The sequence below is a fragment of the Eleutherodactylus coqui genome, chromosome 1, assembly GCF_035609145.1.
Source record: "Eleutherodactylus coqui strain aEleCoq1 chromosome 1, aEleCoq1.hap1, whole genome shotgun sequence".
NCBI lineage: Eukaryota > Metazoa > Chordata > Amphibia > Anura > Eleutherodactylidae > Eleutherodactylus > Eleutherodactylus coqui.
Window position 1 is genome coordinate 290104673 of NC_089837.1, and position 16789 is coordinate 290121461.

Here is a 16789-nt window from a genome sequence, read left to right on the forward strand (position 1 = left end):
CTGGCGGACAAACTGATGGTAAAATTGCCATCCGACAGCGCTAGTGGCAGAAGGCGCAGTTCTGAGGGCCAGGTAGCAGGGGAGGCGCAGAGATCAGGCAGCATGTACAGCGCAGGCAGGGGAACACTCTCCAAGGCCTTTGACAGCTTTATGGCTCCCCAGCAAGACTGTGTCACCGCTCTCCAGTCAAGGCTGAGTCGGCGGGAGCACTGTAAAAGGATGGTGAGGGAGTACGTAGCCGATCGCACGACCGTCCTCCGTGATGCCTCTGCTCCGTACAACTACTGGGTGTCGAAGCTGGACACGTGGCCTGAACTCGCGCTGTATGCCCTGGAGGTGCTTGCTTGTCCTGCGGCTAGCGTCTTGTCAGAGAGGGTGTTTAGTGCGGCTGGGGGAATCATCACAGATAAGCGTACCCGCCTGTCAACCGACAGTGCCGACAGGCTTACACTCATAAAGATGAACAAAGCCTGGATTTCCCCAGACTTCTCTTCTCCACCAGCGGACAGCAGCGGTACCTAAACAATACGTAGGCTGCACCCGCGGATGGAAGCATTGTTCTCTATCACCATAAAAAACAGGGACCTTTTAGCTTCATAAATCTGTGTATTATATTCATCCTCCTCCTCCTGCTCCTCCTCCTGGAACCTCACGTAATCACGCCAAACGGGCAATTTTTCTTAGGCCCACAAGGCTCAGTTATATGACTTTTGTAAACAATGTTTATACGTTTCAATTCTCATTAAAGCGTTGAAACTTGCACCTGAACCAATTTTTATTTTAACTGGGCTGCCTCCAGGCCTAGTTACAAATTAAGCCACAGTAACCAAAGCGATTAATGGGTTTCACCTGCCCTCTTTGTTGGGCATGGGCAATTTTTCTGAGGTACATTAGTACTGTTGTTACGCCAATTTTTTGGGGCCCTCGCCTACAGTGTAATCCTAGTAATTTTTATGGGCTTCGCCTGCACTCATGCTACAGCAAGGTGTGTGGGGTTGGCCTACACTTTTGCTACATAAATGTAACTGGGGCCTTGTCTATACTGCAACTACTGAAATGTGAAAGAGACTGTTATCTCCCTAAACTGCTGCAACGGGAATGTTACTGTGGCCTGTCTTGACTGCTACTACTACTGAAATGGAACTAATACTGTGCTCCCCCTATACTGCTGCTAGTGATATGTTACTGGGGCCTGTCCAGACTGCTACTACTACTGAAATGGAACTAATAATGTGCTCCCCCTATACTGCTGCAACGGGAATGTTACTGTGGCCTGTCTTGACTGCTACTACTACTGAAATGGAACTAATACTGTGCTCCCCCTATACTGCTGCTAGTGATATGTTACTGGGGCCTGTCCTGACTGCTACTACTACTGAAATGGAACTAATAATGTGCTCCCCCTATACTGCTGCTAGTGATATGTTACTGGGGCCTGTCTAGACTGCAACTACTACTGAAATGGAACTAATACTGTGCTCCCCCTATACTGCTGCTAGTGATATGTTACTGGGGCCTGTCTAGACTGCAACTACTACTGAAATGGAACTAATACTGTGCTCCCCCTATACTGCTGCTTTGGAATTGTTACTGGGGCCTGTCTTGACTGCTACTATTACTGAAATGGGCGGTTGGGCAGCATGTTACCCAGGAGAAGTGGCAGCTGAGTGTCATGCAGGCAGTGATTGTGCTTTGTTGGAGGTAGTGTGGTGCTTAGCTAAGGTATGCCTTGCTAATGAGGGTTTTTCAGAAGTACAAATTGTTGGGGGGGGGGGCACTCTTGCCGCTATTGTGGCTTAATAGTGGGACCTGGGAACTTGAAATGCAGCCCAACATGTAGTCCCTCGCCTGCCCTATCCGTTTCTGTGTCGTTCCCATCACTTTCTTGAATTTCCCAGATTTTCACAAATGAAAACCTTAGCGAGCATCAGCGATATACAAAAATGCTCTAGTCGCCCATTGACTTCAATGGGGTTCATTACTCGAAACGAACCCTCGAGCATTGCAGGAAGTTCGACTCGAGTAACGAGCACCCGAGCATTTTGGTGCTCGCTCATCTCTACTCATCACCATACAATTAAACAGAGGAAGACAGAATTACCTGTGGCCGAACACTTTTCTAATCATATACATGACATGGGAAATATGAGAGTTTTGATATTGAAGGGTGGTTTCAAGTCAGAAAGCCATAGAAGAATTTGGGAATATAAATTTATAACAACTTTTGACACGTTAAATGGAGGATTGAATTATTGCTGAGGTTTTATGGGTGAATGGCAGGTATAACACATCTATAAAAGGAAAATAAATGTAGTCTTGGCAGCATCCAAAGTGTTAAAATTAAATCTTCTTTATCCTCCATAAAAGTACAGTAACCAGCAACGTTTCAACCGTTTACAGAAAGAAATACGGTCTTTGTCAAGCTCAGTTAGCAGTGATAAAACGCACATTTAGATATACAACACCACAAAACACAGGTACAATACATCACCTAATCAATCAAGTGAATTAACCCCTTCGTGTCTTCTTGATACCAAGTCACCAATTCGCAGTTGAATATCTAATTTTATCAGTAGATTTTTTTGCTTTTAACATACCCCCAAATCCTTTTTTATTGCTTTTGGCCCCTCTTGAAAGTTTCAATTCATTATTAGCTTTAACTTTTCTGACAATTGCCCTACAGTTTCTGCAGATTGCGTTATATTCTTCTTTAGATATCCCTCCCCCCTCTACATTTGATAAACACATCTTTCTTCCTTTTTAACATGTGTGCAACCTCTGTTTTCATGCATCCTGGTCTCTTTAAATGCTTCCCATTCTTCCTTCTTTTAGGGATTGTTAACGGTTGTGCTTTGAGAATCTCATTATGTAATATTGTAAACCTTCTTGGACATTGCTGTCCTTAAGAACATCCAGCTATTGGATCCTTCTTACCCTGTTTCTGAATCCTTTAAAATCTGCCTTTGTGAAAAACAACCCTGAGGTCAGAGTTTTCTCAGGTCTTCCTCCCCTTGTTATCAAAAATTCAAGGATAGCATGATTGCTGCCTCCTGAAAGCCCTTTTACACGTAACGAGTGTTGGCAAACGATGCCCGACACTCTTTCCTGTGTATCCTTACTCTCGTGCAGTTACACAGGAGCCAGTATCACTGGATCGCTGACAGTGCGGCCAGCAGGGGGCCGTGGGGGCTGGAGAAGCGTTCTCTCCCCACCCCTCTCCAGTTACTGTAAGCAGCGGCCGCTCAGTACTAAATGGCTGCTGTTCACACTGAGCGATCGTCGTTCAGGATTTTAAGCAGTTTCTGCATGCTTTTACATGGGACGATTATCGTTTAAAACCCCATGGAAGCACAGGGTTTTGAATAACCAGAACAATAATCGCCCTGTGTAAAAGGGCCTTAAGGTTCCAGCCACCCATACTTCCTCAACCATTTCCTCCCTATTGGTAAGAATTAGGTCCAGGATCGCAGAGCCTCTTGTTTTCTCTTCTACTTTTTGGAAGATAAAGTTGTCAGCAACATCATCTGTCAGGCAAAAGTTGAGCTGCCCCATGCACATTAGAGAGTTGTGTGAACCTGTTGCTATTAGTAGGTTCGGACAAGTAAAGTTGCAGTGACCGAGGCGCAGGGCCCACAGCTGAGGAGATGATGAGGTAGCTGTTAGGGATGTCCCGGTGTTACTACCATCTCCTCTCCTGAGGGACGCGTGCAACCCTTTACCAAGGCCCTGGCAGCCCTCTCCAGGCAACGCTGGTGATGCAATTATCTGTATAAACCTCTGCGCGGAAACTTCAGTATATGTCATGGGTGACGTCACCATTCCATCCACTATGGTGAACTCTGACGATGGTGCAATAAATTGTCCACACACACAGGGCTGTACTTTAAATAGACTAAACCAGGAATGGTCAGTAAAGCCTTTCTTTACTGCAAGATCCAAAAGGAATAATACACAAAAGTTCTTGCAATGGAGGATTGGCATTAAGACAACATCTATTTGTCAGGAGGCAGGGAGGCAACTCAGGGTATCTTGATACATACAGTCCATGTTATCTGTAGACTCACTCTCCCGGATGACTTCTCTCACTCTCACTCTCTCTCTCTACCGGCCAACACTCACTGTTTAGTTGTCTGTTAAAGTACTTTCTCAATCCTTCCAAGGTAGCTTCTAAACTCTATGCCAGCTGTGGATAAGACAGGGTATTCTCCATTCAAGGTAGATGGCCATATCACTCTGCTTCTTCTATGTTGGATAGGCATAGGTGGGGATGTCTCCTGCCCACATGTACTGCTTGACAAAGACTCCAGACTCCAACAACACATTTGCACATCTTGCAAACACATATATCTTTCAAGCTCATGTGACAACATTGGATACACACAAACTGTTACATTTTCCATACATAAACATTAACATTAACCTCTTGCATGCTGCAGCTGTGCAATACATATAAATCACTGACAAAACTATTGCACAGTGCATCCACATTAAAGACATGACAGACATTTAGGGGCACATATATGAACATTTATGAACAGTTACGGAGGGGCCAGATATATACACTTTAGGCCACTACAGTTCCCCCTACCTAAAATAAGCCGACCCCGGCTCCTCCAAAACAGAGTGCATAGATCTGGAATCAGGATATCTCAGTGTACTAACCCAGTTCACCTCTAGAACCTCTGTGGAGTCTAGTAATGTACAAGGCAAAACCTGTAAACACAGTTCCTAACCCCCGGTTCCTTATTTATAAGTTCACCCATCCTTATGTTCTGCGACTACCTACTTACTTTCTCAGTAAAACGTTACGTCATAACAACGTGTAAGAAATGGTTGGGCCAGAACCATGAAAGAGTTGCTACTAGGCTGAGCTAAACTCAGAATGCACTAGTATTGCTATGGGGCACATACATAACTCTTCTCACCAACGACTAAGACAAGTAGAATACAACACTCATGCCATGCGTGAGAATAGAGAAGGGTGACTGTCAGGAAAAAGAGGTAAGTGGAATGACCATCACTTCCTCTGGCAAGACTCTGTGAAGGGTAGTAGCTATAAGTCAATACCCCCAACCAGAATTAAAGAATGAGGTGAAAAGGATGCTCCACCTACTGGGACAGATAGGATGGTAGACAGACACTGGCACAAAAGGCACACGGTGGGGAACAAAACCTCCATACATACACATTAAGCATTTACCCCATTCACACTTATGCATTCAAAAGGGGAATTTACTTTAAATTATTTTCACTTTTACTACACCTCCAGCACCTATTCTTAAACGTTGCAAACAATGGCATAAATAACAGTATAAGCACATCATTAATGCGGCATATAAACTATTCAAGATGTAGAGGCAGTAGGCTGCAGTTCCTCTAGACGTTCCTCTGGTGGAGGGGAAGTGAGAGAGTACAATGAAGACAAATTATTATGCATGTGGAAAATATGATTTATACAACCACACGACAATTTTGCACTGGGGTGTAAAAGAACTTTGGTTCTGGGATACTACAATAGGGGACCAAACATGATGGCACAGTGCACCCTTACTACTTGTCCTAATATATAGGGGACCAGACATGGCTACACAGTGCAGCCTTACTACTTGTCCTAATATATAGGGGACCAGACATGACTGCACAGTGCACCCTTAGTACTTGTCCTAATATATAGGGGACCAGACATGGCTACACAGTTTAACCTTCGTACTTATCCTAATATATAGCGGGCCCAAGCATGGCTATAAAGTGCACCCGGAGTACTTATCCTTATATATAGGGGACCCAGACATGACTACACAGTGCACCCTTACTACGTGTCCTAACATATAGGGGCTCCAGGCATGGCTATGCAGGGCACCCTTAGTACTCGTCCTAATATATAGGGGACCAAGACATGGCTTCACAGTGCAACCTTACTACTTGACCTAATATACAGGGGCCCCAGGCATGGTTACGCAGTGCACCCTTAGTACTTGTCCTACTATATAGCGGACCCAGACATGGCTACACAGTTCACCCTTTATAATTCTAATATATAGGGGACTCAGACATGACTACACAGTGCACCCTTAGTAGTTGTCCATATATATATGGGACCCAGACATAGCTGCAAAGTGCATCCTTAGCACTTGTTCTCATATATAGCGGAAGCAGACATGGCTACACAGTGCACCCATAGTACTTGTCATAAAACATAAGGGACCCAGACAGGGCTTCACAGTGCACCCTTAGAACTTGTACTAATATATAAAAGACCCACATATGGCTACACAGAGCACCCTTAGTACTTGTGATAATATATAGGAGACCCAGACATGGCTACACAGTGCACCCTTAGTACTTGTCCTAATATATAGGGCCCCAGACATGGCTACACAATGCACCCTTAGAACCTGTCCTAATATATAAGGGGCCCACATGGCTACACAGTTTAACCTTCGTATTTCTCCTAATATATAGGGGGCCCAAACATGACTATAATGTGCACCCGGAGTACTTATCCTAACATATAGGGGACCCGTACTACTTTTCCTAACATATAGGGGGCACCCTTAGTACTTGTCCTAGCATATAGTGGACCTAGAAATGGCTATACAGTGCACCCTTACTACTTTTCCTAGTATATAACGGACCCAGACATGGCTATAAAGTGCACCCTTAGTACTTGTCCTAATATATAGGGGACCAAGACATGGCTACACAGTGCAACCTTACTACTTGTCCTAATATATAGGGGCCCCAGGCATGGTTACGAGTGAACCCTTAGTACTTGTCCTAGTATATAGCGGACCCAGACATGGCTACACAGTTCACCCTTTGTACTTCTTCTAATATATAGGGGACTCAGACAGGACTTCACAGTACACCCTTAGTACATGTCCTAATATATAGGGGACCCAGACATAGCTGCACAGTCAATCCTTAGTACTTGTTCTAATATATAGGGGATTCAGACATGGCTACACAGTGCACCCATAGTACTTGTCATAAAACATAGGGGACCCAGACAGGGCTTCACAGTGCACCCTTTTACTTGTCGTAATATATAGGAGGCCAAGACATGGCTACACAGTGCACCATTACAACTTCTTCTAATATATAGTGCCCAGACATAACTAAAATATCCACCCTCAGTACGTTTCCTAATATAAAGGGACCCAGATATGGCTACACAGTATATCCTTAAGGCCCATTTACACTGGACGCGTATCGCGCAAACAATGCCCGACACTCGTCGCTGCGTCTCAGCGCTCCTGTGCTCCTGCACTGGAGCTAGCACAGTTGGCTCGCACTCACACATGCAGCAGAAAAGATCAGCAATGAAGCTCATCACTCATCGTTAAGTTTAAACAGCCGCCATTCAATAGCGAACAGCCGCTGTGTATCTCAATGGGGAAGGGCGGGGGAGAGAGAGGAGAGAAATCTCCTGCACTGCCCCGGCCCACTGCTGGCCGCTCCATGACCCAGCCAGCTGTGCTACCTCCCGTGCAGGAGCACGGGAGCGCAAAGACAGAAGGACAAGTGTTGGCCATCGTTTGTCCGACGCTCATCCAGTGTAAATGGGCCTTTAGTACTTGTTCTATTATAAAAGGAACCCAAACAAGGCTAAACAGTGCACTTTTAGAACTTGTCCTAAAATATAGGGGACCCACACATGGCTATACAGTGCAACCTTAGTACTTTTCCTAATATATATATATGAACTCAGCCAATCAGAGGTAGCACTCACTCACCCATTCATGAATGGGTGAGTGAGTGCTGCCTTTGATTGGCTGAGCGCTGTGACCAATCAGAGGCAGCTCTCAGCTGTCATTCAATAGCTGAGAGCTGCCTCTGATTGGTCACAGTGCTCAGCCAATCAGAGGCAGCCCATTCAGCAGGGGGGGATTTTAAATCCCCGTCTGCTAAATACTACTGAAAGCAGTTCAGGAAAAGAGCCAGCTGGACATGGCTGAGCCCCGGCAGCTGCAGAGAGGTGAGTATAGATTTTTTTATTTTTTACACTTTTTTTGGATGGTTTTCAAGGAAGGGCTTATATTTGAAGCCCTTCACCGAAAATTAATACAGCTCTTGCCTGCAGCCCATTGCTTTCAATGGAGCCAGCTGTATTGCCGGCTCCATTGAATTCAATGGGAGAACATTGACAGCTGGGGCAGAGCAGAACGATCTTTAGCATATGTTCTCAATGGGGTCGGCGCTGCTGCCACCAGCCCCAATGAGCGCCCATACACAGAGCATCATGATTTGCCGCAAAACGCAGTTACATGCGTTCTGCGAATTGTTGTGTCCTATAATTTTCACCGCATGCGTTTGTGTGCATGAAAAAGTAGCACGTGACTGCTCCCAATGCAAACCATGGGGTCTATATAGATGCGGATCGCAAACGCAGCTGTCATACGAGGGTACAAACGCCCGTGTGACTGAGCCCTAACTGCTTGTCCTAATATATAGGGCCCTACACATGGCTACACAGTGCACCCTCTGTACTTGTCCTAATTTATAGGGCCCCAGACATGGCTACACAGTGCACTCATTAGTACTTGTCCTAATATATAGGGGACCCAGACATGGCTACACAGTGCAGCCTTAGTACTTGTCCTAATATATAAAAAACCCAAACACGACTACACAGGACACCCTTAGTACTTGTCCTAATATATAGAAGACCCAGACACGACTACACAGTGCACCCTTAGTACTTGTCCTAATATATAGAAGACCCAGACACGACTACACAGTGCACCCTTAGTACTTGTCCTAATATATAGGAGACCCAGACATGGCTATACAGTGCACCATTAGTACTTGTCCTAATATATAGGAGACCCAGACACGACTACACAGTGCACCCTTAGTACTTGTCCTAATATATAGGGCCCCAGACATGGCTACACAATGCACCCTTACTACTTATCCTATTATAAGATGACCAGATTTTCCCAGGATGAAAGCAGGACAAAGGGGTGTCGTCATGGGGTGGGGCTTATCACAACATATGATTTTACCTCCATCATTATAAAATGTACAGGGCCATTTAAAAAAAGACAGGGAAAAAATTCCTTGGTATTTCTGCATCCAAAAGACAGTCAAAGTCTTTAGCATTGGTGCGGAGTTTGACTGGAAATCAGGCGCGTATCCACAGTTGATTTGATACTATGCGGTGCTCCCCCTCACCTCCTCCACAGATTTCCCACTGTCAGTGTTTCTGGCTTCTGGTTCCCAGGGCCTGAAGTGGTCTCACCTGACCAGCGATGCTGGAGGAGGTGAGGGGGAGCACCGCATAGTAAGAAATCAGCTGCGGGTATACTGCTGATTTCCAGTCAAAAACCGCGCCAATGGTTTCAAATTGCCATGTGCAAAGTAGCCCCAGTAGTAAGTGTCCGCCACAGTGGCCTCAGTAGTAATACTGACCCCGACAGTGACTTCAAGGCTCTGTCCTAGGCCCAGTGTTGAACATTTTTATGAATGATCTGGAGGTGGGAATTGATGGGAAACTGATCAAATTTGCCGACGACACAAAGCTAGAAGGGATAGCTAATACTAGGGAAAAGAGAGAGAGTATTCAAAAAGATCTAGAAAAGCTTGAAAAGTGGGTAGCGACTAACGGAATGGTATTTAACAATAAGAAATGCAAAGTCCTACATCTGGGCAAGAAAAATGAAAAAAGAACATATAGAATGGAAGGAATTTAGCTAAGCAGCACATGTCAAAAAGTCTTGAGTATACTAATAGATCATAGACTGAACATGAGTCAACAATGTGATGCTGCACCCAAAAAGGCAAACACAATTCTGGGATGTATTAAGAGAAGCATAGAGTCTAGATCATGTGAGATAATTATCCCCCTCTACTCTCAGACCTCATCTGGAATGCTGTGTCCAGGAGCGTAGCTAGAGGCTCATGGGCCCGGGTGCAAAAGTTTAGCTTGGCGCCCCCCTCCAGACCCCTCCACCCCCACTCCTTTTCACAGCTACATCAATGGGTCATTAGTAATCAGGAGTTTTGCCAGAATTTTAAAACATCCAGAACACAAGACTCAAGGCATGCTTTGTTTCCCTAAGAAAAAAACTAATAATTTATATATATATATATATATATATATATATATATACATTACACACACATTGGAGACAGCATAATAACAATATATACAATAGAGACAACATAAGCTTACTTTTATAACATGTAGAGACTCATGTCCACACGTGGTACGCTGTGAACAGAGCCAATGAAAGTCAATGGACTGCGTGTAGATATGCAAGAGAAATAAATCACTGCATGCTCTCTTTCTCTGCGTCTCCTCCTTCCACTCCCCATCACACAGGACACCCCTCGTTATCCTCCCCCCACTCCCCTTCACACAGGATGCCCCTCATTCTCCTCTTTACACTCCCCATCATACCAAACACTCCTGGTCCCCCCCGCCCCCCATCACACAGGACGTTCTGCTCACTGACCGCAGAGTTACTTTCACTAAGGTTTCTGTGCGGCTGGCAGCTTCCACTGCACACCAGCCTCCCTTCGCTCAGTCTCCTCCCCTGTCTTGCTTTCCTGAACTGAGATCATCAGAGGGGAGGAGTCTCAGCAGAGGCCCAGGAGGAAGCGCTGGCGTGCAGAAGAAGCTGCCAGCCCGCACAGAGACCTTATTGAAGTTAACTCAGCGGTCAGGGAGCATGTAGAAAGGAAGCCGTCTGGCTGCCCCTGGCTTAGGTGCCAGGTCGTAATCGCGACCCCGGGGTCCCGGCGGAATATGGAACACAGGGTCCCAAAGCGTGACTGTCACGACTATGTTGGGATGTCTGGTCACCTTACCTAATATATAGTGGACACAGACATGGCTATACAGTGCACCCTTAGTACTTGTCCTAATATATAGGGGACCCAGACATGACTACACAGTGCACCCGTAGTACTTATCCTAATATATAGCAGACCCAGATATGACTACCCAGTGCACCCTTAGTGCATCCCTGGTTTAGGGTAACACCCCACAGAGCGACCTCTGGGTGAGGGCTCTTTCTCACAAGCATATATCGGCCCGCTGTTTTCACGGCCGGCCGATATATGCTACGATCTGATGCATTGGATTCCAACGCATCAGATCACATGGCCATATTTCCGCGGCATAAAAACGCCCGGTCGGGCCAATATAGCGCCGGGGGCTTTCACACTGGGCTGAAAAGATAGTCCTGGAACTATCTTTCTGTCCGGAATATGGTGGCTGCTGCATAGGTTTCTATGGGAGCCAATGACAGAGGCCGGAAAAGGGAGAGGAGAGGGAGTTTAGCAGGCGAGGGAAGGGGAGGCAATGGCCCGGCTTATATACCCCGGGGCCCGTGCCATCTGAACAGGCGCATAACAACGTTAGATTTCTGCGCCCGTTCACGCACTTTTACGGCGCCGGCAGTGTGAAAGAGCCCCGACTGTGATGCATATTAATATACTGTCATGCTGAAATGCCCTTTACAACAGTTTTCAAATTAATTGTTAATACCCGCATAGATTTGTGGTTAAAACTTCTGCTTGCCTGCGAAATTACTTAAAGGGGTTGTCTCGCGGCAGCAAGTGGGGTTATACACTTCTGTATGGCCATATTAATGCACTTTGTAATATACATCGTGCATTAAATATGAGCCATACAGAAGTTATTCACTTACCTGCTCCGTTGCTAGCGTCCTCGTCGCCATGGTTCCGTCTAATTTCGGGGTCTTCTTGCTTCTTTAGACGCGCTTGCGCAGATCCGTCTTCTCCCTTCGGCTCCGCTCGGCAGCATCGGCGATTTGGCTCCGCCCCCTTGTACTCATCATCGCGTAGCTCCGCCCCCATCACGTGCCGATTCCAGCCAATCAGGAGGCTGGAACCGGCACACATCATGGGGCGGAGCTACGCGATGATGCGTACAAGGGGGCGGAGCCAAATCGCCGATGCTGCCGAGCGGAGCCGAAGGGAGAAGACGGATCTGCGCAAGCGCGTCTAAAGAAGCAAGAAGACCCCGAAATTAGACGGAACCATGGCGACGAGGACGCTAGCAACGGAGCAGGTAAGTGAATAACTTCTGTATGGCTCATATTTAATGCACAATGTATATTACAAAGTGCATTAATATGGCCATACAGAAGTGCTTAACCCCACTTGCTTTCGCGAGACAACCCCTTTAATCGTTAAGGATTTTTACCTCAAATTTCACTTTTTGCATAGCATAGGGTAAAATGCACTTCAAATCTGATACTAAATCCTCATTAACACATGTATGTTTTACCATGGAGATTCACTGCTAATTCTCTGTGTAAATGATCCACCGCACAAGGGCATTCATGCCATAAAGGCCGACTATGTTGATGCTATGGGGCCCATGGGGAGAGGGGCCCGGTGAAGTTTAGTTTTACCTCCTTTTCTATTGGGTTACTAGAACCAGTGTGGGACTTGCCCCTCCAGAGGAACGGAACTGCCCAAAAACTAGATATTGGGAAATGACTATGGGGTCAAAATCCAGCACTTTAATAAGTGACCCATTTTTATTTTTGCTCTGGGGCCATATCTCTTCTATGTATCCCACTGCGGCATCTGGATTGACCCTTACAAAATCATCCTCCAATCTTGTAATTCTCATAATGTACAAGTTAAACAACTACAGGGCCGTGTCAGGGTTTAACCCCTTGAGTGGCACGCCCGGAAAAGTTCCGTGACAAGCTCCACTGCTCATAGCAACATAGCCCGGAAGATTTCCGGGCTATGTATCACTATGGGAGCTGCAGAGCACAATGCCACAAGCTGTACATTGTGCTCTGCCTGCACAGACCCACAGAGAACAAAGCAAGGGCTTTGAAAAACCAGCAGAAGATATTGCCGACATGTCGGCAATGTCCTGCTTTGTTTACAGGTTGCCATAGAGACCATCGGCTTGTCAGAAGCAAGCCGATGGTCTCTGTGGCAGGGAGAGCTGGTTCTTGGCTGTCAGAGGACAGCTAGGTACTAGCTCTTACAGCAGAGATCAGAGAAAACCTCCGATCTCTGCTGTGTTAACCCTTTACATGCTGCAGTCTATGTGACTGCAGCATGTAAAGGGCTGTCACTGCAGCATGTAAAGGGCTGTCACCATCGGACCCCTGGAATGTGATCAGGGGTCCTGATGGGTCCCTGTGGAAGTCCCCTAAAGGGACAAAAAAAAAAAAAATTTTAAAAAATTAAAAAAAAAAAAAGTAAAAAAATTATTAAAAAAATAAAAAAAACACTTGTCTCCCTTTACTTTGTAAAAAATCAAAAATACAATCACACATGTGGTATCCGTGCGTCGTAATGACCCAGAGAAGGAAGTTAATACATTATTTAACCCCTTAATGACATGGCCCCTTTTTTCTTTTTTCCCCATTTCTTTTTTTCCTCCCCCCTGTTTAAAAAATCACAACTTGTCCCGCAAAAAACAAGACCTCATATGGCCATGTCAATGGAAAAATGAAAAAGTTATGGCTCTTGAGACGCAACTGCAAAACTAGTTGAAATTCAATGATTAGACCATTTTAAAAAACCTGCCCTGGTGGGCACGACAGGGTGGTAGGAAACCTGCCACTCAAGGGGTTAAGGGTAAAGTGCGTAAATTCAGTTTGCATCGTCATTGAAATCTCCAGCTGGTATAATGGGCAGTTGTGCATCGACTATCATGTTTTCACTGATCTTTAATCTCAGAGTAACAGCCACCTTAAGGCTTCTTTCACCTGAGCACATATTGGCGTTTTCACGGCCAGCCAATATATGCTTCCATCTGGGGCGTAGAAGCTCGTAAACGGGCGCACAAATTTAAAGTTTGTGCTCCCGTTCACATGGCGTGGCTCCCGATGCATATACACCGAGCTCACCGTGCCGTCGCCCATTTACCCTTCCTCTAATCGCAGGATCACCTCTGGTCTCCTCCTCGCTCATTCTTTGCAATGGGAGGGGGTGGGGCAGGGGTGAAGCTAAGCGGCGACCCACCCCACCTCCTCCCATTGATGGCTATGGACAAGGGGCGGGAAGAGGATGGTAGCTTAGCTCCGCCCATGCCCCGCCCTTGCCCATAGGCATCAATGGGAGGAGGCGGACAGAACGGCGCTTAGCTCCGCACCCGCCCAACCCTTTTCCATTGTACAGAACGAGCAAGGAGGAGACAAGAGGTGAGCCTCCACAGGGAGAGGAGAGCAGACCGAAGGTGTTTAGCAGCCATGCTGCCAAACTCCCTCCCACCTACGGTCGCTGCTATGGGCTCCTATAGAAGCCCATGCAGTGGCTGACGTATTCCAGCCCAGGACTATCTTTTCGGCCAGACGTAAAAACGCCCGGCGCTATATTGGTCTTGCCGGGCGCTTTTATGTCTCAGTAATACACCCATGTGATCTGATGCATAGGAATCCAATGCATCAGATCATAGCGCATATTGGCCAGCTGGGAAAAAGGCCAGCCGACATGCGCTCGTGTGAAAAAAGCCTAAATTGGGACGCGTTAATTTCAGACCGGCATCACATGAGCTTATGCATATTTGAACGCATAGCGTTGCCAGGATAACTTAAAATCTCCCTGCTCTTGGCTACAAAACTTAGCCAAGAGCCTGGAGATTTCACGGGGGCCGCGGTGAGCGGTTCCTGATCACGTGTTCGCCGTTATCCATTGGATAATGGCAATCACGTAAAAGTTTTTTAAAAAAAAGTTAGTTTCATCTCCCCTCACCGATGCAATCGGTGAGAGGAGATGAAACTTTTTACCGGATGCCTCCGTATTTGCACCCCAGCGCGATCTTCCTGCGTGAACTTTCCCGGATCCTGCACATGCGACCACCGACAAAACACCGGACACATGCGCAGGAGCCGGGAGCCCAGGAAACTTAAAATCTCCTTGCTCCCAGCGACCAACGGTCGCCGAGAGCATGGAGCAGTGACGGGTGGCCTCGTTGAGTGTTCCCCGGTTACGTGATAAAAAGGTAGCGATCTACCTTTGGCAGGTCTCACATGAGCGGATACGAATTACGGATTCCGCATGCGTCTGATCCGCGGTAATACGCAGATCAATCGCATTGGATTACACAATTCCGCTCATATTAGTGGGTTGGAATTTCGTAATCCACTCGCAGAAAAGAGAACGCAGCAGGTTCTATTTTACTGCGGATATACGCAACATAGAGCCCATTGTGCTCCATGGTCGTGGATATACCCGCTGCCCATACGCAACTACATTGTATATGGGCTGTGGGTACCCGTGTCATCGCTAAGTGGCGGTGCGGTAAATACAAGCAAAAAAAAAGTATTGCGCATGACCGCCTGTGTGAGTAGGCAGTTATGCGCAGTACATTACGCGGCCGTACGCAGGGTCACGGCCGGCTCACAGATGGGATCCGCTGCGGGCCTCCGCAAGCGGATTCCACCTACGGCTGCGTGAGCCCGGTGTTATTCAGACCGCTACCTGTAATACGTAATTTAGAAGAAGCCTCGGGAACGCTTGCCTTCATGCAGTTCCAGGAGCAGCTTGTTGAGCACCTTCTGTGTGAGACCGCCGCACTGCAGCAAGATTACAAAGCCTCACAGAGCGCCACTTTTTACACCCCATCCCCGCCGCTGAGGTCACGAAATACCCCCAAGCGAGAGAGGAGGGGGAATACCCAGTTTTCTTGTCCCCTGTGCCCAACCCAACCAGCCTCCGTAATTACCCCTGTCTTCGGACATAAAAGGCGGTTTATATTATTACTTTTATCTAATATTTAGAGAATGCCAAAAAAAAGGGGGGGCGGGGGGGATTTTTTTTAAAAGGCAATTTTTTTTTTTATACAAATAAGCAATGGGGCCTTGAATTTATTCAGTTGTACCCTGAAATCCAGCGGGCATTCTCTCCATTATGGGCCTAGCCATGTGTCCTGTAAGTAGTTTAGGGCCACAATGGGTATGTTTCTGAACACGGGACAAACGGGGGTATCCATTTTGGGGTGAACATCTTCATTGCTATGTGTGCTGTACAAAAAAAACAATTTTTAAATTGACAAAATTGCCAAAAAAATGAAAATCGTAATTTTTTCCTTCTGCTTTGCTTAGATTCAGTCAAATACTGTGGGGTCAAAATATGCAGTACACCCCTAGATGAATTTGTTAAGGGGTCTAGTTTTCAAAATGGGGTCATTTGGGGGGGTTCTTTTTCGTTTTGGCAGCTCAATGTCTCTACAAGTGGGCAAAGGGGCCTGGAATTTATTTAGTTGTACCCTGAAATCCAACGGGTGCTCCTTCCATTATAGGCCTAGCCATGTTTCCTTTAAGTAGATTAGGGCCACAATGGGTATATTTCTGAACACGGGACAAATAGGGGTACCCATTTTGAGGTGAACCTCTTTATTCCTATGTACACTGTACAAAAAAAACAGTTTTTAAATTGACAAAATTGCCAAAAAAATGAAAATCGTAATTTTTTCCTTCTGCTTGGCTTAGATTCATTCAAAAACTGTGAAGTCAAAAAAGTCATCGTACCCCTAGATAAATTCGTTATGGGGTCTACTTTTCAAAATGGGGTCACTTGTGGGGGTTCTCCATCGTTTTGGTCACTCAAGGGCTCTACAAGTGGGCAATGGGGACTAAATCTCCTTCAAGCAAAATTTCTGTTCCGAAAGCCACCGGTTGCTCCTTTCATTTTGGGCCCCATTGTGCATACAGACGTAATACTAGGGCCACAATGGGTATGTTTCTGAGCACGGGACAAATAGGGGTATCCATTCTGGGGTGCAAATCCTCATTTTCATCTGTACTATAAAAAAGTCCTGTCTTTAAAATGACATATTTGC